The following is a 22,044-nucleotide window of genomic DNA, read 5'->3' as shown; positions in this document are numbered from 1 at the left end:
GATTATTATTATTTGAGACAGGTTTTCTCACTATGTAGCCTTGACCTCTCAGAGCTCCACCTGCCTCTGCCTCCTGAGTGCTGGCACTAAAGGCCTGCTCCATTACACCTTACTGTAATTGAATGTTTAATTCATTCAAACAACTTGAGATCAAAAACTTAACATCTCTCCTCGGTTTTTCTAGTTTTGTTTAATTATTTATCTAATGAACCCACCTTCACAGTGACACACTTCCTCTGATAAGGCCACACCTACTCTAACAAGGCCACACCTCCTAAGAGTGCTATTCCTTGGGCCAAGCCTATACAAACCACCACATTTCACTCCCTGGCCCCCATCGGATTGTGCAAACGTGTGAGTCTGTGGTGGCCACACCTATCCATAGCATAACACAAAGTACATTTAGTCCAACTTCTAAAGTCCCATTGAGTCTGTAGCAGTCTCAACAACGTTAAAAAATTCAAAGTCTCTTCTGAGATTCATGCAATCTCTTAACTATAATCCCCTATAAAATCAAAATAAAAAAGCAGATCTTTTTTTTTTTTTCCTTGGTTTTTCGAGACAGGGTTTCTCTGTATAGCCTTGGCTGTCCTGGAACTCACTTGGTAGACCAGGCTGGCCTCTGCCTCCCAAGTGCTGGGATTAAAGGCGTGCGCCACCACCGCCCGGCAGCAACTCCAATGTTACAGCTTCTTGTTCCAGTGTCTTGGATCCACACATGATCTTCTGGGATCCTCCAAAGAGTTTGGGTCACATCTCCAGCTCTGCCCTCTGTAGTACTCTAGGTTCTGGTTGACTCCACTCCACTGTTGCAGCCATTCTTGGTGATCATCCCATGGTACTGGGGTCTCCACTGCAACTAGGCTTCACCAGTAGCCTCCCATAGGCTCCCTTCATGGTGCCAAACCTCAACTTCTTTGCGTAACCCCTTCAGTCCTGGACCATCAACTGCAACTAAGGCTGCACCTTCACCAATGGCCTTCCCTGGCCTCTCACTGTGCCAAGCCTCAGCTGCTCTCCATGACCTCTTCCTGCATCTGCTTCCTGGGGTTAAAGGCATGTACTACCATGCCGAGGCCTAAGCTTTTCAGGGCCACTATGCCTCAAGATCTGGATCAAAAAACTTATGTCTTCCAGCCTCCAAATATGGATCACAGATGTGCCCTCCATTTCTGTACTGTAGTTCACTCCAGATTAAAAGTCCAAACAAAAACAATAACCGGGTAATAATGCTTAAATATAACTATCCCTTGTTCAACTGCAAACGCATAAACAAAAAGCTTAGCTGGGTGGGATCCTGCCCTGATGTCACCACTGCTTAATTCCATTTGGTATTCTTGAACATGGGATTCAGCTCCATTGCACTTCCTGATACCCTTTGATTACTTGAACCATACATTTTGTACTTTTTCTTTCTAAGCTTGCTATGCTTGATCAAATGCTCTTCATAAGAGTAAACCAAACAAAGTCTATGCTGGGCATTTTGAGACTTCCTTTGTTTATGCAATTGGAATCTTTTTCTCCTTAGCCTCAGGCAGACTATTCAGACAAGGGTAAAAAGCAGCCACATTCTTCACCAAAACATAAGAAGGATCTCCAGGCAACATACTAAAATTCCTCTTCTCTGAAACCCCTTGAGCAAGGGCTGCACAGTTTAAATCAACTTCAGCACCAGTGTCGTCTATATTCCTACTCGGATGGTACATTAAGCCCCAGTTACAGCATTCTACTGTTTCCCACATCCAAAATACGAAATTCTACATTCCTCCAAATAAAGACATGGTCAGGCCTATCTGTCTTAGCTAGAGTTTCCATCAGTATGAAGAGATACCATGACCAAGGCAACTTTTATAAAGGACAGCATTTAATTGGGGCTGGCTTACAGTGTCAGAGGTTCAGTCCATTATCATCATGGCAGGAAGCATGGCAGCATCCAGGCAGGCATGGCACTGGAGGAGCTGAGAGTTCTACATCTTGGTCCAAAGGCGAACAGGAGAAGACTGGTTCATGGGTACCTAGGAGTCTCAAAGCAAAACCCCCACAGTGACACACCTCCTTCAACAAGACCACATCTCCTAATAGTGCCAGTCTCTGGTCCAGGCATATGAAAACCACCACATATAATCTGCTTTGATCAAATCTACCCTCATTGACCTCTCCTGCATTCTCCCCAACTTTTCCCTTTCGACCTCATGCTCTCCCCCCTCCCCCGAAACCCAGTGCTGCCAGGACGTGCATGTGTGTAGGACTGTGTACTGGAGCATGGTTAGTCATGGCCTTACATGGGTGCAGAGCATTTGGACTCAGGTTCTCTTAATTCAGAGCCAGGTCTCAGCCACTGAACCATCTTTCCAGGTCCCTTTTGTCTGTCTGTCTGTCTGTCTGTCTGTCTGTCTGTCTCTTCCTTCCTTCCTTTTTTCCTTCCTTCCTTCCTTCTTTCCTTCCTTTTTTCCTCCCTTCCTTCCTTCCTTTCTTTTTTCTTTTTCTTTTTTTTTGAGATAGGCCTTCTCTGTGTAGCCCTGACTGTCCTGGAACTCACTCTGTAGTCCAGGCTGGCCTCGAACTCACAGAGATTTCCCCCTGCCTTTGCCTCCCAAGTTCATGGACTAAAAGTGTGCCTCACGACCGCCTGGTCTCTTTTGTATTTCTTTCTTTTTAAATTCCCTTTTTACAATTTATATTTATTTATTTATTTATTCATTTATTCATTTATTTATTTATTGTATGTGAGTACCCTGTTGCTCTCTTCAGACACACCAAAAGAGGGCATCGGATCCCATTACAGATGGTTGTGAGCCACCATGTTGTTGCTGGGAATTGAACTCAGGACCTCTGGAAGAACAGTCAGTGCTCTTAACCATCGAGCCATTTGTCCAGCCCCCATCCCTGTGTTTGGTGCCATTTATTCGATCAGTGGGTTTAGAGTCCAGAGTAATGGTTATTTGAGGGAAGATGACAAAATATCATTGCTCAGGTGTATTGTATTATGCTGTGAGATGTCTCTGTAAAAGGGTGTTTAGGGTCTTGAGTGAGACCTTCCGCTGCCGTGAGAAGCACAGTTGCACAATGAGAAGAGGGGTGTGCTTCCCTGCACTAAGGAACCTTCCCTTTCAGCACTGAGAGTCCCAGGCTTCAGCGAGTTCCAACTGTTGAAAAATGCCAGGTTAAAGCAGCCGGTTAAAAACACATCAGCGTGATGCCCGGAACTGGCGTAATTCCTCTTTCCCCTTCGGTAATCCCGATACCTACTTACTTGCTGCAGAGGACGCGACATTCAGCTACAACGTCAGTGTTACAGGCAGAGCGCACCAGTGTGTTCCCTTGGAAGGTACAACAGTTAAATGACATGGTGTTGTCATTTCTTCCTTTGTAATCAAGATGGCTTCACTTAGGATGTGAGCTCCCCAGCTGAGTCTCCTGAAGGAACACCTGAAACAGCAAATTCATGTCCCAGATGCGGCCTGGCTACTCTAACCATCTCGAAATAGAGCCCCGTGCTCAAATGACGCTGCTCCGTGTGGACCCTTCTCTCCTCTAACGCTGGCCATGCAGCTGAGGGGAGGAATTGGAAAGAGGACTTGGGCATGCATCTGGGCAATAGCACGGTGATGAAGCAGGGCCTGGAAAGCAACACAAGCCACACACACGGTCACACACACATACGTATGCGTACACTCACTCACACAGAAACCCACACTCATACACACACGTGCACCCTCATACACGTGCTCACACATACACAGGTGCTCACACAGGCACACACATGCACACACACACGTGCATATACTCTCACAAACACAGACCCACACTCACATACGTATGCACACACACAGGTGTGCACACATGCACACACACACGTGCTCACACACACCCTCACACATAGACCCACACTCACATACTCATGCATTCACTCACCCACACAGGTACACACACACAATCACACACACTTGTTCTTTGCCAAGGTCAAATTCTGCTTCCTCCGTGCAGCTTTCTGGACTGTTTCAGCCCTACTCCACTCCTTTCTTTGAACTCTAATTATAATCAGACTTCTCCCTCCATTAACTTAAGATTGGCTACTTAGCGATGTTTGAAATTCTTAATATTCTACATGAGCTTCTCTTGAGACTCCAAGCTCTCAGAAATCATGGACAAACAACGCACGGCATGGTCCAGTGTGCCTTATCTGAGGAAATACCTCTGTGTGATCCATTCCCACGCTTCCTGGGAGCCCTTGTAGGGGAAAGCTGTCCCAGCTGAGAATGGTATTCATTGTTTCATTTCTATGCCAGTGATTCTGGTTCTGCTGGGATCGCATCTGGGGTCAGTGAGGTATCTGAGGAGATCTGGTTCTGGTTCTGCTGGGATAGCATCTGCAGTCAGTGAGGTATCTGAGGAGATCTGGTTCTGGTTCCAGTTCTGCTGGGAGAGCATCTGCAGTCAGTGAGGTATCTGAGGAGACACATAAGCTCCTGTCCAGGGCACTAGTGACACACTGCACTGCCCACCTAGTTCTTGGCCTTGTTCTGTGTTTGAAATCCCCCATTTTACAGACCCTCAGAAGAAGCCACAGGGATGCCTCTGGACCTCATTGTACAGGGAGCAGAGACGGAAAATCTATCAGCTCTAGTTAAATGTATGAGTGAAAGTGGTGACCACATATTTTGTCTTTGACTGGTCTCTTCTGACTGCGTGGACTGTCTGTGTTTTGTGTATTTTGCATTTTTATTTTATTTTTTTTTTTTTTTGCTGTCTTTATGAGTTCAAGGCCAGTCTGCTCTACAGAACAGCCAGGGCTACACAGAGAGACCCTGTCTCAAACAAACAAACAAATAAACAAGGAAAAAATAAATGTTTTTAAAAAAAAACAAACAAACAGAGGGTCTCCAAGATATTTTAAACTGGAATGGATTCTTATATAATAATTTTTGTTCTAAAAATAAGAGTCACAGTTGAGGACAAAAACTATAAAAAGTAGGTTTATTTTAAAAATTAGAATTTAAAAACAACATATATTTGATAACTAAGATATTAAAGCTATACTTACACGCATTTATATGCAAGGAAAAATTACAAATAGAAAGCATCACAAATAGGGAAACATAGACGATTCTCTCTTTATCTTTGTAATGTTATTTGATACAATGCCTGAGCAACAAAGAAGATGGAAAACAACCCTGAAAAGTTACAATAATTAAAAATATAAAAGCCAGGCTGTGCACGCCTTTAATCCCAGCACTTGGGAGGCAGAGGCAGGCGGATTTCTGAGTTCGAAACCAGCCTGGTCTACAGAGTGAGTTCCAGGACAGCCAGGGCTACACAGAGAAACCCTGTCTTGAAAAAACAAATAAATAAATACATTAAATAAAAAAAAAAGGCCAAATAACAGGTTCCTGGGTGTCAGTTTTATCTTAGAATAATCTCATGACTCTCATGGATTAAACCAAATGTTTGTCCTTGAATGGTCTCAACATTTATTGAGTCTGCAAACGTCAGTGGTTTGATATATGTAAAGATTTTTCAAATAATTTTGCTAAATCTAGTTTTCACCTTAAATAGAGGGCTATAGCCAGATATATTGCTGAGATAATAGAATGCAGCAGCATAGGACCCAGAAGAGTAGGCCTGAGAAATCCATTTAAAAGGATGAAGACAGAAAATGCTGCCAGAAGCAGAACCAAGTAGGGAAGAAAGTGAAGAGAAGCTGTTCTGGGGGTTGTGCGTCAACTTGACACAAGCTAGAGTCATCAAAGCAGAGGAAGCCACAACTGAGGAAAGGCCTCCAAGAGATCCAGCTCTAAGGCATTTTCTCAATTAGTGATCAGTGAGGGAGGACCCTGCCCATTGTGGAGCCATTCCTGGGCTTGTAGTTAGTGCTGGGTTCTATAAGAAAGCAGACTGAGCCAAGCCAGTCAGCAGCACCCCTCCATGGCCTCTGCATCAGCTCCTGCCTCCAGGTTCCTCGCCTGTGTGAGTTCCTGTCCCGATTTCAGTGAAAGTGTAAGTGGAATCAACCCTTTCCTCCCCAACTTGCTTTTTGGTCATGGTGTTTTGTGTCAGCAATAGAAACCCTAACAAGGACAGAAACTGTAAAAGTAAATAAATAAATAAATGATAATATATAGATACATATATAAGGATAGCTAAACTGCCTCAGGCCTTCCAGTTCCTGAATAATGACACAGAGATTTATTATTACTTATGAAAGCTTAAGCACTATAAGCAAGGCTACCTTCCAACTAGCTCTTCTTAACTTCTTAACTTAGCTTAACTAACCCATTTGCTCAGTCCATGACTGCCATGCGGCCCGTTAACCCCTCACTCAGCCCCAGCACCAGTTTCCTCAACCTAATTCTTCCTGCAGTTCCTAGCTATCTCTGCCCGGAAGTCCCGCCTTTCCTCTCCTGCCTCCGCTATTGGCCTCAGCTCTTTAATTAAGCCAATCAGAGGGTAAAAGAGGTATCTGTTACGTAACCATACCAAAGTCAGGCCGGTACTCAACTCTGCCAGTACAGAAATCAATATTTGAAGAATACAAAGACAATCTTTACACGGTGCACAAAAAAATTATCCCAACAAAAAAGAAAGAAAAGAAAAAGAGAAGTCAGCCTAGGTCGCCATCAGGCTTAGGACCGTCAATCTTTGCTTAGGTTTTGATGCTGGCTGACAATATAACTGCGACATTCCTATCTTATGGTGTAGCAAAACAATAGACTTGAGTAATCTGGCAAAGAGTCTATAGAATGTCTCTCCTTACCAAAGGCCTATTCAGGCTAACAGAGACTGACTGAACAATGCATGTCTAGCCTTCATGTCTTTGCTGAGTTTGTTAAGCTTTTAGCTATTTTGATAAACTGAGTCATGCAGCAATCCTTGATGTTCTGCAATGATGCACTATGAAAGGTCCAGGAAAACAAAGTTGCCTGTCTCCAAACGAACTGTATTTATGATTTAAAGAGTTGTTTAGATACGAAAAGATCTTCAATTCAAAAGTTGTGATTTTTAAAGGTTAAACTTAACGGGGATAAAAATACAAATCCTAATCTTATAAAAGCTACTAACTTATTATAAACTGTTAAAGATGATCAAGGCATGTAAGTTAAAAGTCAGTCACCTTATAAATGGTCAGACTCTTTAATATGCTCAAACCTATACTTGTAGTCATGCTAAATACAAATGTTTTCAAGGTCAAACTTAAAGCAAGTAACTACAAACAAAAGTTATTTAAAATCAGGTATACTTAATAGACAATGGTCTTCAAACTATTCAGATATCTGCTGAATATGGCATGTGAAATATTTAATGAAAAGACTTCCCATGAAAGATGGATATGCCAGCTCATAGAAGCAACCCTAAGGTCTCCAAAGAAGGCAACGAGGCCGAGCTGACTGCACTAGATTATGATGACACTAACCACTGAGCAAAGAGCAACTTCATGGCTCCCCCTCCCTGGCCACCAGGGCCCTGCCCTAACTGTGGATATTGTTAAGTTGACTGCTCCACTCTGTCTCATCATAGTAGGTCAGCCTCATCATAGTAGGTCAGTTTTTCCAAGTTCCTCCACAGGAAAATATCTCAGACCTTCTGGGTTTGACAGCCAAAGGCTAATGCCACCCTCTGCAGCAACTAAACATGTAATACTGTCCTGTATGACAGCTAAAGACCTACAGCCTCTGCTCACCCCGCAACAAAGTCACAGAGACCGCCACCGGATGAGGTGATATTTGTCTATGTAGCTGGTATCGGTCATTGATAGAGTCTCAGTCAGTTGATACAGAGATCATTTGGCTTAATTTCTTGCTATGTTTTATAGTTCTCAGATCTCTGACGGTGTTAGAGCTAACTGTGGGCTTACCAGTTTAGCAGCAGCTGCATGATCACTGCATTTCATATATAAAAACCAGACCTTGAGTTTTCTAGAGCTATTATGTCTCCTGGTGAGAAAAATGAACTCAGAAAACCAGATTTCCATGTAGCTTTTTACTGTTCCTTTACTCAGTCATCAACAATTTGTGTTTCATGATAACTGACTGGATTAAAAAAATAGAACAAAAATAATACATGATGCCAAAAATTAAGTTTTAGCATATTAATCAATGGAGTTCTGATATTTAAGAATGCTTCTCGTTGTGCTGAAAACATCTCTGTTTCATACACACACACACACACACACACACACACACACGCATTGCCCTCTGCACAAATAAAAAAATGTTTCTTACCTCAGAATCATTTTTGGGTCCCTAAGCTTATACTATGACTCAAAGGTGTGAGTCTACTCCATCAGTTTACCGACCTCTTTTGTAAGCTTCAGGTTCTGAGAGTTCATGAACTTTAACTTCTGTCCCTAGTCTGTATGTCTCAGCAGATTTCCACTTGGCTGAGAGACACCATCCAGGAATCAGCTACAGACTGCAAACTGTTCCAGAAATGATCTGCACCATGCCAGTGCCAGGCAGTCCTACAAAACCAGAGTGCCCTGGACGTGCTGAAAGCTGACGTGAACCAGTCCAGCTGATATGACTGCTCCCAGTCTCTTTAGCTGGGTCAGCTAACCAGATGCTTCTGATGAATGCCCTCCAGGCCTTTGACTAACATTCCAGCTTTCCTAGGTCCTGATAATGTTGTCCTAACTTCAGCAGAGAAGCAGTAACAGAAGAGAGGACATTGCCCCTTATCCTCAACAAAGGCTGCAGCGTTAGGTCCAAAGAAGCTCCCAGGCAAAGGGGACAGAAGAATGGTGATGTACAATTCTATTGGCATACCAGGACATATACTGGCCTCCAGGCTCTCTCACTATCAAAAAGGTACCTGTCAAAACTAAATACTTGGACCAACAGGAGGGAAGCAATTGGTACCAGTCCCTGTTCAACTGATCTCTCCAGCTAACTACCGTAGACTCCGCCTCTGCAGGTCCCCTAATTCTCCTCCCAATGTTCCTCATGATAGGCCATGAATCTTCTCATGCATTACAAATTTTGTTTTCCATCAGAGAGAAAGTGCTAAAATACCCTTCAGTGGCATTATCCGCCCCCTTCAGCAACTTGAAATGGAAATTGCCTATCAAGGATTTGACGGGGACACATAAGACAAGGGGGGAATGAGAAGCCAGCTGGACTTCATTTTGTGGTCAAGAGCCATTTTAATGCGATAGTTCCGTTAGGTTTCTGTTTACTATAAAACTTAAGTTTCTATAGCTGGGAATTGGGCTGCATCACACCCCTATAACCACAGAATGTACTGTAACAAATGTTCCAGGGAAGTTTCCTGGTCTTGCTTCTGTAATCATGCTTGCTTGCACAATCCCCCTCCCTACGCTTTTGCCCTATAAAAGAGGCTTGAGAACTTGGCTGAGGGCCGATCACTTGTTCACTTTAGGAAGAGACAGCGCTCGACCAGCTTTGCTGTGCATAGAGTAAAGCTTGCTTTGATTTGGCCATAGCTTTTGGCTTTCTCCTCTGTTGGTGAACTTAACATATGCATGCATAAAAGTCAGAATAAATCTTGAAAACTATGGTGGTGAAGTTACATTATAGCTGTTTTGTGGTTAGGTCATATAAATATATATTTATTTTGCTTATGTGTCTGTGTGTGTGCCTGAGTGTATATAGGTGTACCACGTTTATACAGGTGCAGCGAAGGCCATATACAAAGGAACTGGATTGCCTAGAGCTGGACAGGCTGCTGTGAGCCATCTGACGTGGGTGCTAGGAACTGAGCCCAGGTCCTCTGCAAGAACAAAGTGGGTTTTTTTGTTTGTTTGTTTGTTTTTGTTTTGTTTTTTAGATTTTATTTTATGAATGAGTACACCATAGCTGTCTTCAGACACACCAGAAGAGGGTATCAGATCCCATTACAGATAGTTGTGAGCCACCGTGTGGTTGCTGGGAATTGAATTCAGGATCTCTGGAAGAGCAGTCGGTGCTCTTAACTGCTGAGCCAGCTCTCCAGCCCCTGCAAAGCATGTTCTTAACTCCCAGACACCTCTCAAGCCCACATAGTTAAGACGTATTTAAATAGACTTTTTTCTTTTTTCTCTCTAGTTTGGTAAGACTACTTTTCTAACTTCATATTCTTTTAGAAAGCAGTTTGGTATATTTTTTCTAATGGTCAGTAATCTCTCTCTCTCTCTCTCTCTCTCTCTCTCTCTCTCTCTCTCTGTGTGTGTGTATATATATAAGTAACATGTTACTTTACTGACCATTAAAAATATGTCAAACTGCTATCTGTCTGTCTGTCTATATCTATCTATCTACCTACCTACCTATCTATCTACCTATCTATCTATGTAACTTAAAAAATACTGGGTATGATGGATATATTACAATCTCAGCACTTAAGAAGCTGAGGCAGGAGGATATGTAGCCTCAGCTACATAATGAGTCCAAGGTCAGCTTGTGTTACATAACAAGACCTCGTCACAAACAAACAAAACAACAAGAACAAAACTTGAACAAAACTTAACCAACTGACCAAACAAAAAGAGTATAGAAGTTCTGGGTCTTCGATAGACAAACAAAACAAACAAAGAACCGGTCTTATTTTTAAAATGTACTTTGAGTTTTTAAATGTTCGTTTTAGCTTTTGTTTGCTACACAAAAAGTAAAAAGGTTCGTGAGATGATTCAGCCTGTGATGGTGCCTGATTCCTGGACCCCATATGGTAGAAGGAGACAATGATTCCTGAAAGCTGTCCTTGTGCACACTCAAACACACACACACACACACACACACACACACACACACACACACACACACATGCGTGCATGCACATACACATGCTAATAAATAAATGTAATTTGAAAAATGTGACGACTTCTAGGAGGTGGAGCCTGGTGGTGAACTCCTTTAGTCCCGGCGCTCTGGAGGCAGAAACAGGTGGATCTCTGCCGAGTTCCAGGTCAGCCCAGGCTACAGAGTGAGACCTTGCCCCAAACAAAACAAAACCCTTCAGGGTTTGAGAAATGACTCCATGGTTAAGAGCAAACTGCAACCCCTTCCAGCTTCAGGAGATCTGATGTCCTCTCCCGCCCTCCATGGCCACCAGCACGCACACATATATACAGGCAACACACACATAAAAACAAATACAACCCTTGAGAAAGAAAATGAGATGCTTAATTCTCTTTTTTTTCTTTCACAAAATCCTATCAATTTCCCATGTAAATCAATATGGAAAAACGAAAAGTACAATTCAGGGACTGTGGTTTCCGAATGGAATTCTCTGAACACTGGTGGATCTCATTTGAAAGACCTGTAGTGTTGTGTCGCTTTGACATTTTTAGCCACTCCCGGAAATCTGATTTCAGACAGGAGGCGAACCATAGTCAAATCTTTAAGCTAGGCAACCTGACTGTACATCATGTGGCTAACATGGTGCCAAGACCCCCACGATGTACTCTCAGCTTTTGAGTCCTTTCCTTGCCTCTCCCACACACCACACGTTCCCGAGAAGTTCATGACCTCCCCCTCCCGAGCTTTCTCCTTTCCTCTGATTTGGCTTTTATAGAAATCCCTCCAGGGGAGCAAGCTATAACAACACATTTGATACCCCGTGGTGGTCACTCCCTCTCATTCTTTAATTTGAATTTATCCCTTAAATTCCATCTCAGCCACTCTAGAAATAATCCTATCCAATTTAGTTTATATCAAAGCCCTGCTGCTGGACAAAGTCCTCTCATTTGCTTACTGAAGAAATATCATTTGTCCCCTAAGACAAGGCAGGCAGTGTGCCAGATCTTGAGGCTGCAGCGGTGACCCGACAGAAGCGGGGTCACCTGATCTCACAGACCTTTGATTTAGTGATTATGACACTGGGGGTGTGCTGGAGCCCAGATAAGCACCCAAGTAGGGTGATCCAGGCTGAAAATCAAGGATTACCAATTATAACCGATCAACATGGAACTTAGTCACATGTAGGCAATAACATTTTATTTACAAAAAAAAAAAAATTGAATTGCATATTCCTTTAAATGGGATAGTTATTGTTTCTTTGTCTGTTTTAATAAAGGATTCTACTAGTCCGTGAAAAGCCAGGTTGGTTACAAAAGTGGACACGTTTCCCTCTAGCTCAGTCAGTCTTGCAGATAGCGTACCCTAGTTCCCTTGGCTGCCTAGTGCAATCGCTATTTAAAAGGTGGCCTCTGAGAGGAGACTCCTTAGGCTGGTAGCGCTCATAACTTTCCAGAGGCTAAGTAAATGGAACAGTTCCTCTAGGGAGGAACGAGAGTTTCTTATGAACAGTTGGGCACAGCCTTTCTTGAATTGAGGGCCGGTAGCTTTTTACACTGTTTCTCTGCGTGGCTTTGAGGGTTCCCTCTTCAGAAGTAAGACTCAGAGCTCAGAAGAGGACAGGCCAACAGTCTCTCTTCCTCTGTCCTTATGAATATCCAATTCTGCTCATTCCAGTTTCCTCCTCTCTCCCCCCACCCCCACCCGTACTGCTAGGAACAGACCTTACCTTAAGGGTTCAAGGAGAGACTCTAACAGCTTATTGGAGACTTCAACCACGCCCACTGTTCAGGGCTGTGCAGCGGGAGGGTTGGAGGGAGAGGCAGGTTTCTTTAGGTCAAGGTGTCAGAAACCACTCAGGGGAAATCCTGCACCAAACCTCAGGTCCCCAACAGCAGTCACGGTTAACCACCTCCACAAGGCAAGAAAGGATAATAAGCTGAAGGAGGAAGAGGAGGCGGGAAGGAAGAGGAGGTGGTGGCTGCGGCAGAGATTTTCTCCCGAGTATGTGCCAATCTCCTTAGAAATGGTGTAATTAAGCCCCAATTAGCCTCATCTAGAGGCAATGGAAAGCCCCCGGTTCTGTAAGGATGGCCAAAGGCCTGCCCATCCACGAAGGTAGTTTTACCCTTTTTTTTTTTTTTTTTTTTTTTTTTCTCGAGACAGGGTTTCTCTGTGTAGCCCTGGCTGTCCTGGAACTCACTCTGTAGACCAGGCTGGCCTCGAACTCAGTAATCCGCCTGTCTCTGCCTCCCAAGTGCTGGGATTAAAGGCAGTTTTACCCTTGTTGATTCTTGACAGTTATTTTTTCCTTAAGTGCATATTTCCCAGGAGATGATAGAACTTACAGCACGGGCCAAATGAAATTCCCAGCTTTCACCTCATTGGACAGATACCAATGACCCATGAGGCTGCTAGCTGCCACGGCTGTATGTCTTACATAGGCTTGCTCCCTCTCCTGACGGGTTTGACCTCTAATGTATAGATTTCTCTGTCTACCAGTCTAGCCTATATCCACTAGTTTATCTGTTTGTACCACCGACATCCTTCGAAGCCACTCCACGGTTCATTTGCAGGCCTCCAAGAGCTTGCTTCAGCCCTCATACCGCCTCTTACTGCCCCGTGCTGGAATTACTGCTTATGTGCTGCTAGCTTAGGGCCTGAGTTCTTTAAAAGATGAATTCATTAGGTAAGATTTTCTAGATCTTTGTTAGGAAGTTCTGAACTCTTTCCTTAGGTCTGGCCTCTATACATTGAGACAAACTCCAGATAAATGTTTGAGGATAGCTTGGCCTGAAATGAATCCTAAGCTGTTTGGACAGGAAGACTGAGTTCAGAGCAGAGAAACTTCTAAGTTTCACTTCTCAAAATGTCTATAGAGCAACCACCTGTTGTTGTTGAAATTTATTTCTTTTTTTAGACAGATTATTATTGTTATTATTATTACTAGAAGTAGTAGTTGTGGTTGTAGTATGTAGCCCTGGCTGCCCTGGAACTTGCTATGTAGACCAGGCTGGGCTTGAACTCACAGAGCTCTGCCTACTTCTGCCTCTTGAGTGTTGAGTTTAAAGGCATGAGTCACCACAACTGGCTTAGTTATTAAAATTTTTAATGAAAAAGGCTTCAGAGGAGTTTCAGGATAAATTGTATTGAATGCTTTTGAATAAAGATTACAGAAAGCAGTCCACACATGGAAACAATTTTGAGTGTGTGTGTGTGTGTGTGTGCGTGTGCGTGTGCGTGTGTGTGTGTGTACATGCCACCACTCACATGTAGAGTTCAAGGACACCTTTTGGAGTCAGCTCTCTCCTTCCACTGTGAGATCTAGGCTTTGAAGTCAGGTTGTCAAGTTTGCCCAGCAAATACTTTTGGCTGCCGAGCCCTCTCTCCAGGCTCTGCACTCCTCTTGGACTTCAAGGCCAATATGCCAGGGGAGGAGGGGCAGTTACCTTCGTATGTGGATGAGTCGAGGGCTAACCCTGTATCGTCTAGATGACCCAACATTTCGCTTCTTGCTCTAATCTCTCCGCTTCTCTATTTTTCTCCAGGCTAGCATTCCGCAGCATGACAGGAATGACACACAGAAACGATCAAGCGCTCACTCTTAGCTTAGCCATGGACGAGCTTCAACTGAGGGCAGGCTGGCTTCACGAAGCAATGCTGAGAACTTGCTGGGATCTTTGCTTGCCTCTGGTTCCGTGTCTTCTTGCTGCCCTCGGCTTTTATGGTCTCCCCTTTATCCTGTCTTAGAAACAGCTCCCTATTTTCTAGATTCACTGTTAGACTGAGAGGGACTCTGAGACACTCAGGTTCCCAAACTACCACTTCCCAAAAGGGAAACTGAGGCTCTGAGGTGTGAAATGACTTGTCCCTATCAATGGGGACCCAGTCTTTGGGCTCCTATCCTCAGACATTTTGGGTGTGCAATGCTGCCCTGCTTTTCTCTCTAAGATATTAGGAAAAAGAAAGGGTTTGGGGATATACAGAGCTGTGCAGCACTTGCCTGGGGGGCTTGCACTCTGGATTCAGTCCCAAGGATGAGAGGGTAAAAAAGTTAAAAGGATGGACAGCTCTAGCCACCGTGTGTTTCTGTCGTTGTTTTAAATTTATTCTTTATCGTGTGCATGTGTAGTTGTGTGAACGTCTCGGGGACAGTTCTCAGGAGCTAGTTCTCTCTCCTTTAGTCCTGTCAGTTCTGGGTATGGGACTCAGCAGTCTTGATGGCAAGTGCCCTTACCATCTGAGCTATCTCCTTAGTCCTATTTCAATTTCTGAGATAAAACAAAACACCAAGCCTAGGCATATAAACCTGCTTGCCTCTCAAGCTTGACAATCGGAGTTCAGTCCCCAGAGCCAACTGTAGAAGGTGGGCACACTTAAGCTCTCACAATACACACACACACACACACACACACACACACACACACACGCACACACACACACACACACTCACACACACCAATAGTAAATAAACTAAAATTTAAAAGCCAAACAGGTTTCGCTTTCTGTGGCCTGATTCAGGCCCTTTTCTGTCCCTACATATGCTTTTGAGCTGGAGCACTCTCCCGTTGTTGGACTGGCTTCTTTTCCTCCCAAGGGAACTCTTTTTGGGGCTCCCCCTGAATCAGGCATCACCTTCTACTCAGCACTGGCATGAAATAATTAACAGTTTATTCCGTTAACTGTCTGTGTTACTGCCCGTTTCTTCCTGTGAGAATTTATTTGTCCCTGGAGTATCACAGAAACCAGGAAAGTAAAAAGGGGTCATGCGGGAGTAGAGACCAAGTAGCAGCAGGATACAGGTGACATGGGGGTTGGGGAAGATGATTCTGGGGCCTTTAAATAGGGAAGCGTCAGGGAGACCAATACTGGCACCGAGTATCCTGTGTCAGGCTATAGCTGACAACCAGCAGCAGCCATTCGGGGCCTGGTGCACAGATGAGCAATACCACCTGTCAAGTTGATGCCCCCTCCTGCCCTCGCCCTCAGCCATGCAGCTAACGTGGAGAAGTCGTGGCAGCAGAACCCAAGCCCGAGCCAAAGCACCTCCCTACTATGAGAAGGAATCTGCAGATCTCACAGTTTCTCAGGAGCAACTTTAAAAGATAGATGTGATGGGAAGATGCTTTTAAAAAGTGGTTTCATAAAATTGGAAGGAAAGATGGTGGCGTAGAGCCTTGAGAACGCAAAGGTATGGGAGCATAATGGGCGAGCACAGGGACTGTGCACAAAGAACATGGCATACTGAATGCCAGCTTACATCATGGAACCGCCACGGCTGCTTGCCCTGCTGGAAGAAGAGTCAGGGCAGCAGTGCTGTCCGCGGGCTACAAGCACAATGGTCATGCCTGGTGAGCCACAGGACAGCTGGCACCGAAGACGGAGATGTGTGAAGGCTTAGAGTTCTAGCCAGGGCGCAGCGTGGAGCCACCGCAGCTGCTGCTTCCCCTGCTGGAAGGAGGGGAGCGGTGGTGGCTGGTGAGCCTCAGGGTGGCTGGCGCCAAGGCAGGAAGGTGCCGTGCCTGGAGCTTACATGGATCCTGCATCCAGACGCCTTACCTAGCCTCAAGATCACCCAGAATCTGGGCTACAGCAGGATATGGGAGATCAGTCTTTGTTGATGGTCCAGTATTTATGGCGCTTTAGAAACCTTGAACCAGACCAATGGCTCATTGCTATGAGTATTTGCATGTAAAGCTGTTTGGGAAAAAAAAAATATATATATACATGCATATACACATATATATACATATATACACACATGTATACATATGTATACATACAACATACACACACACACACACACACATATATATATATATATACATACATACATATATATATATATATATATATATATATATATATATACACATACACTGTGTGACACACTACAGTTTGTAATGCCACTTGGATGAACAAATATACAATGGAGAGGTGGGAAAGATGGAGGAATGGGGTGGCACATTGCGCGGTGAAGAAAGGCGGAACTAGAGATGTGACAGCAGTTTGGCTTCCGGTGTGGGAGAAGAGCATGGGTGGACTGCAGAGCATGCCCTCACTGAGTAGCGTTGGGCAGGGTGGTGTGCAGCAGCCCGGAGCTTGCCCAGGCTTTGCCTACCCAGCCCCCAACACTCTGCTCAGCTATACGATTGCCCTGACAGAATATCTAAGACGGAATAGCTCATTTTCTGTATTGGAACTCTTCAGAAGACCTCAAAGGTCTATTCTGCCACCAGAGGCCATGTTGGTATATGTGATCCGTGCTAAATTCAGCAGGCCAGTTTATAAAGGCAAACCCACAAGGAGCTCATTTGCAGGTGCGGCAAGCGCTGCCCAGTGGTCGGCTCTGACTCAAGCTATTTTGGCTAGCTGGATAGGACAATTCTAACTGACTTTTATTCTAATTGGTCCTAAGTGGACCTTATGGTTGTGGAATTTCTTAGGATCAACAAACCTCAGAACACAACAGGGTATGTGGTCAGCTTGACCCTGCTCTGAGTCAAGCTATATTTCTGTGTCAGTATCAAAATGAAATGACTGGCAGGCATGGAACAAAATGGCTGCCGCTGTGCTGGGGGAGCCAGCCTCAACAACGAGTTTCCCACCTTGCCCTCTAGATATTACCACAGTACCTGGAAAGCGTGGTTTCACTCTTGCTCATTACATTTTATGAACATGATTTTACTTGACCCATCCCCCAATTGATTTCTTCTTCATGGCTGTTTTGGGGTGGTTAAAGAAAGGAAACAGAAAAGCCAGAGAGGCAGCAGGCCAGTGGAACATCACCCCCTCCCTTCCCACATAGAGTGTCTACCTGTGGCAGGGGTTGCTGGGAAAGCCAGCCATAAGAGAGGAAGACTTCAAAGAGCACTGAGGAAATGAAGTTGACTTCTCTTAAAACCATCTCTTTGTCAGTTCAGCCGCGCAACCTCCCAGCTTCCCAGTTTGCAATGATGGCCATTAATGTCAAGGTGATGATTGGTGGAGACAGGCCTCTTCTGTCTTCCTAAATGTGTTTCCTAAGAAATCTGTCCCCCTGAAAGAAAGAGATAGATGAGGACCCAAGAGAGATTAAAAAAGTCAGAAAGAGAAGGCAAGTCACAGGGGACCGTATATTTTATTTCTTTTGTATGATGGGACCATAAAGATTTCAGATTCATTTATGCCTTTTTATTTATTTTATTTTTGGACAGGGTCTTGCCGTGTAGCCCAGGCTACAGCAATTCTCCTGTTTCTGCCTCTCTCAGATGTTGGGATTATAGGAGTGGCCGCTGCTCCCACTTTATTTGTGGTCCTCCGGGGAGCTGGTTGTGGCCTGAGGCCTGAGCCTCTTTCTGAGGACAGTTCAGTACCAAGAGAGACAGAAGCCAGGCAGAAGAGACCTGCTTGACAAGAGCTGCCCAGAGGTGCCAGCAGCAGTTGACCCGCCCATGGGAATCTTATTTCAGAGTTCCTACCGCAGGCTCTCTGCTAGGTGCTTGGAAACAAATGGACAAACATAATGCAGTGATTTTGTAATCTGTCATAAAACCATAAGCCACAGCCCCACAGACTTTGACCCTCCACAGGTATAATAAGCTCTTTTATTGGCTGCACATGTGCTGCCACTGAGGAGGGAGGCAGGAGGCCGTCTTCTAATTATATAACCTAAGCGTATGTTTTGCCAGAGCACAAAGCATTATATTCATTAGCGACAATCTTTTAAGCCGGGTTCTTTTTACTCGCCTGTTAACTAATTGACAGGAAAGAATTTGTATTAATAACACAACACAGCCAAGCATGGCTTAGTATGACAGTTTTCTTAAAATTGTAGGCAAGCTCTACAAGCCGGCATGACTGTCAGCCCTTATGTTGAAATCCTGCTTATCCAGGCTCTCTGTGTGCCTGTTAAACAATATTGCTCTGGCAGAAAACTGCTCTCACAGGTCCAAGGCCAGGAGTTAGTGCTTCTTAGCTTGGAGAACTTTAGCTGTTCCCTTCTGAATGAGGACGTGATTTTTGCTTGTGGGTTTTTGAAACCTTGGTGCGGCAGGCATTAACTTCCATTTAGTTAGCTTCACTGGTTCATCCCTGTTGGAGTCCATGTTTGGACTCCATAGTGGCTGGTTTTGTGTCCACTAGACACAGGCTAGAATCATCAGAGAGGAGAGAGCCTCAATTGAGGAAATGCCTTCATGAGATGAAGTTGTAAGACATTTTCTCAATTAGTAATCAATTCAGGAGGCCCCAGCCCATTGTGAGTGGAGCCATCCCTGCACTGGTGGTCCTGGGTTTTATAAGGCAGGCTGAGCAAGCCAGTGAGCAGCACCCCTCCATGGCCTCTGGCCTCCAGGTTCCTGCACTATTTGAGTTCCTGTCCTGACTTCCTTTGGTGATGGGCAGCAAGCAATGTGGAAGTGTAAGCTGAGTAACAGCTGTTGGGAGCCGACTTTAGCAGAAAGCGGCTAGATCAACTTTGCAGCCATCTGGAACCATATACCCTGATGAAAGATTTGGTTTTCAATAGCCTACAACAGCTAAAGCACACTCTGATACCCCACATATTTTGTGTTGCTGTTTACTGGCCCCAGCTGCAAGGTGTACGTGGTAGTCACGCCTGCAAGGCAATGCAGTTCACGTGCTGTCCACGTGCTATCTACACCATACATGCTTATAAGGCGCATGTGCTATCCAAGCCTGCAAGGCATTGCGGTGCACGTGCTGTCCACGCTATAGACGCCTGTAAGGCTTACGTCATATCAACACCTGCAAGGCACATGGTATCCACGCGCCTACAAGGCATGTGGCAAAAGCCTATAAATAGCTCAGAATTCCCTTCAATAAACGAGACTTGATCAGAATCTCTGTCTTGTCTCCATTCTTCACGTCTCTTCCCCTTTATCCCCTCTCTCTCTCTCTCTCTCTCTCTCTCTCTCTCTCTCTCTCTCTCTCTCTAGACCCTGACCCTCGGACCGGAACGGGCAGTACGGGCTGCAACAGTTTGGCGCCCAATGTGGGGCTCCAGTAAGTGCAACAACAGCCTCCCCATCCTGCTCCCCCTCATCTTCCTCCCCCCCCCCAAAATATCTTGGTGTGGTTCATTTGCTCTGGACCAAAGTATTAAGTTGGTGGATGGATGATATCACTCATTCTCTCCCTCATATTTAATTTTTATTTTATTTCGTGGGGTATAAGAATAAGTTTCTGCCTGGTGTACCTATATACACCCATAATTCCAGCACTTGGGAAGTAAGTAGAGGCTGGAAGATCAGAAGTTCAAGGCCAGTCTCTGCTTACATGGCAAGTTCAAAGTCAGCCTGGTGTTCAAAAGGTTCTGCCTCAAGAATAAATCAATCAATCAATCCATCAATCAATCAATCTTAACCTATTTTTTAAATCATTAGCAACTCCACCAGCCATTTGGGTAAGGAAATGGCTTAACAATTAGGAACATTCACTGCTTTGCAAAGGACCTTGGTTTGGTTCCCAGCACCTGTATTGGAAGTCTCAGCTTACAACTGCCCGTAAGTCTAGTTCTAGGATATCGGACATCCTTCTTTTGACTCTGCAGGCACTTATATGCATATAATGTGTATATACCCACTCATGTCCACACATGTCCACATAAAATAAATAATAAAACATAAGGTTTTAAATGCGTAAAGTGGTTGGGAGAGATGGCTCAGTAAGAGCACACACTGCCCATTGAGGACCTGAGTTTGGGTCCAGCATGTGTACTGGGAGCCTCAACAGTTGCCTGTAACTCCAGTTGAGAGCTTCAATGCTTCTGGACTCCAAGGACAGCTACACCCACATGCACATACCCACCCACAGATGCACACATGGTTAAAATGTAATAAACGTGTATTGTTTTTGAAAATATAGGAAGTGATTGGAGAAGAAGCAAAACTAAAAATCTATCATGCCAGGAGCAGTAAGCGGTGTGTGCCTTAAATATTAGCATTCCTGAGGCAGAGACAGGCTGACCTAACTGAGTTCACCGTCAGCCAGGGCTTCACTGTCTCAAAAAACAAAACTAGGGGAAAGAAAACAAGTAAGAAGCAAAACCCATCATGCCACACACTGTTCTCTGCCTTTGATATTGTACCCATTTTTCAAAACCTACTAGCTTAAATACTCTCTTCTCTGTGATGCCTTCTCTAATTTGACCACTGGCAGAGTTAAGTGTTTTTCCACCCTCCTCTTCCAGTCACTAAACTTCTCTTTCAAGCCTGTACACAACTTATCACATAACCGTCTTAGGGTTCAATCTGGTCTATGCTTTCATCCCTTTCTCCCATGATATCTTGCCTATTGAAAATATTAACTCAATATTTGTTGGATTAATTTGAATTTATTCTCTATTGCTAACTCTCACCCCAGCTGGTCAGTCAATAGTCTTGCTCTGGTCAAAAATATTTCTGGAATCTAGCTCTTTTTTGGGTTACCTGGTGTGGTGGTTTGAATATATTTGGCCCATGGAAAATGGCACTGTTAGGAAGTGTGGCCTTGTTGGAATAGGTATGGCCTTGTTGAAGGAAGTGTGTCACCATGGAGGTGGGCTTTGAGGACTTTATGCTCAAGCTGCACACAGTGTAGAAAGGGACCCTTGTCCTAGCTTTCTTCAGATCCAGATGAAGAACTCTCAGCTCCTCCAGCACCATGCCTGCCTGCACACTGCCGGGCTTCCTACCATGATGGCAATGGACTAAACCTCTGAAATTGTAGTAACTCAGCCCCAATTTAATGCTTAACTTCATAAGAGTTGCCTTGGCCATGGTGTCTCTTTACAGCAATGAAGCTCTAAGACACCTGGTGTCTGATTGCTACCTTCAACCTCATGTTCCTTCTCAGAGACCATACTAAATGGAATATGAGTATACATGTCCCATGACTAAAATCTCTCCGTAGTTACTCATTTGTTTATCCAGCTACCCTTCCTTCCCCCAGTGTTTTGTGTACTGTGTGTGGGTGAGAGCTGAGACTTGAACTGTTTCACATCCTCATGCTGGTCCAGCTGGCAAGCTAGCGAGGCAGGCAAGCAACACATAGGTAAGTAGGTACATACACTGGAGAGTTGCCTCTTCCTATCCTGTGTCCATGGGTCCTGCATCCTTGGATTCAAACAATGTGGAGTGAAAAAAAATTTTAATAAAATTCTGAAAGTTAGTAGGGTATAGTGAGGCACACCTGTAATTCTAGCACTTCTAAGCTCAGGCATAGCAGTCATGAATTTGAAGCTAGCCTGGACTGCACAACAGTGTTAAGGCCAACCAGCCTTGACTACATAGTGTTTTACAAGAGTAAAACACTCTCGTAAAATAAACAAAATCCA

The 22,044-nt window shown here is 44.5% G+C and overlaps 1 long non-coding RNA gene across 2 annotated transcripts; it reads right to left on the bottom strand.

Annotated features, from left to right (window-relative positions):
• Positions 1-68: 68 nt before the first annotated feature.
• Positions 69-12,700, bottom strand: LOC143435297 (uncharacterized). 2 transcript variants are annotated; one of them, XR_013105453.1, is made up of 4 exons: positions 12,457-12,700; positions 4,196-4,416; positions 3,254-3,429; positions 69-3,146 (listed from the first exon to the last, which is right to left on the bottom strand). It is a non-coding gene; the product is annotated as an uncharacterized LOC143435297 (long non-coding RNA). The 2 variants fall into 2 exon arrangements; XR_013105452.1 differs by having other exon boundaries at positions 69-2,023; positions 12,457-12,696.
• Positions 12,701-22,044: the final 9,344 nt, after the last annotated feature.

Source organism: Arvicanthis niloticus, chromosome 20 (assembly GCF_011762505.2).
Source record: "Arvicanthis niloticus isolate mArvNil1 chromosome 20, mArvNil1.pat.X, whole genome shotgun sequence".
NCBI lineage: Eukaryota > Metazoa > Chordata > Mammalia > Rodentia > Muridae > Arvicanthis > Arvicanthis niloticus.
The sequence above is the reverse complement of the archived record's forward strand: the minus strand, read 5'-3'. Positions and strand labels throughout refer to the sequence as shown.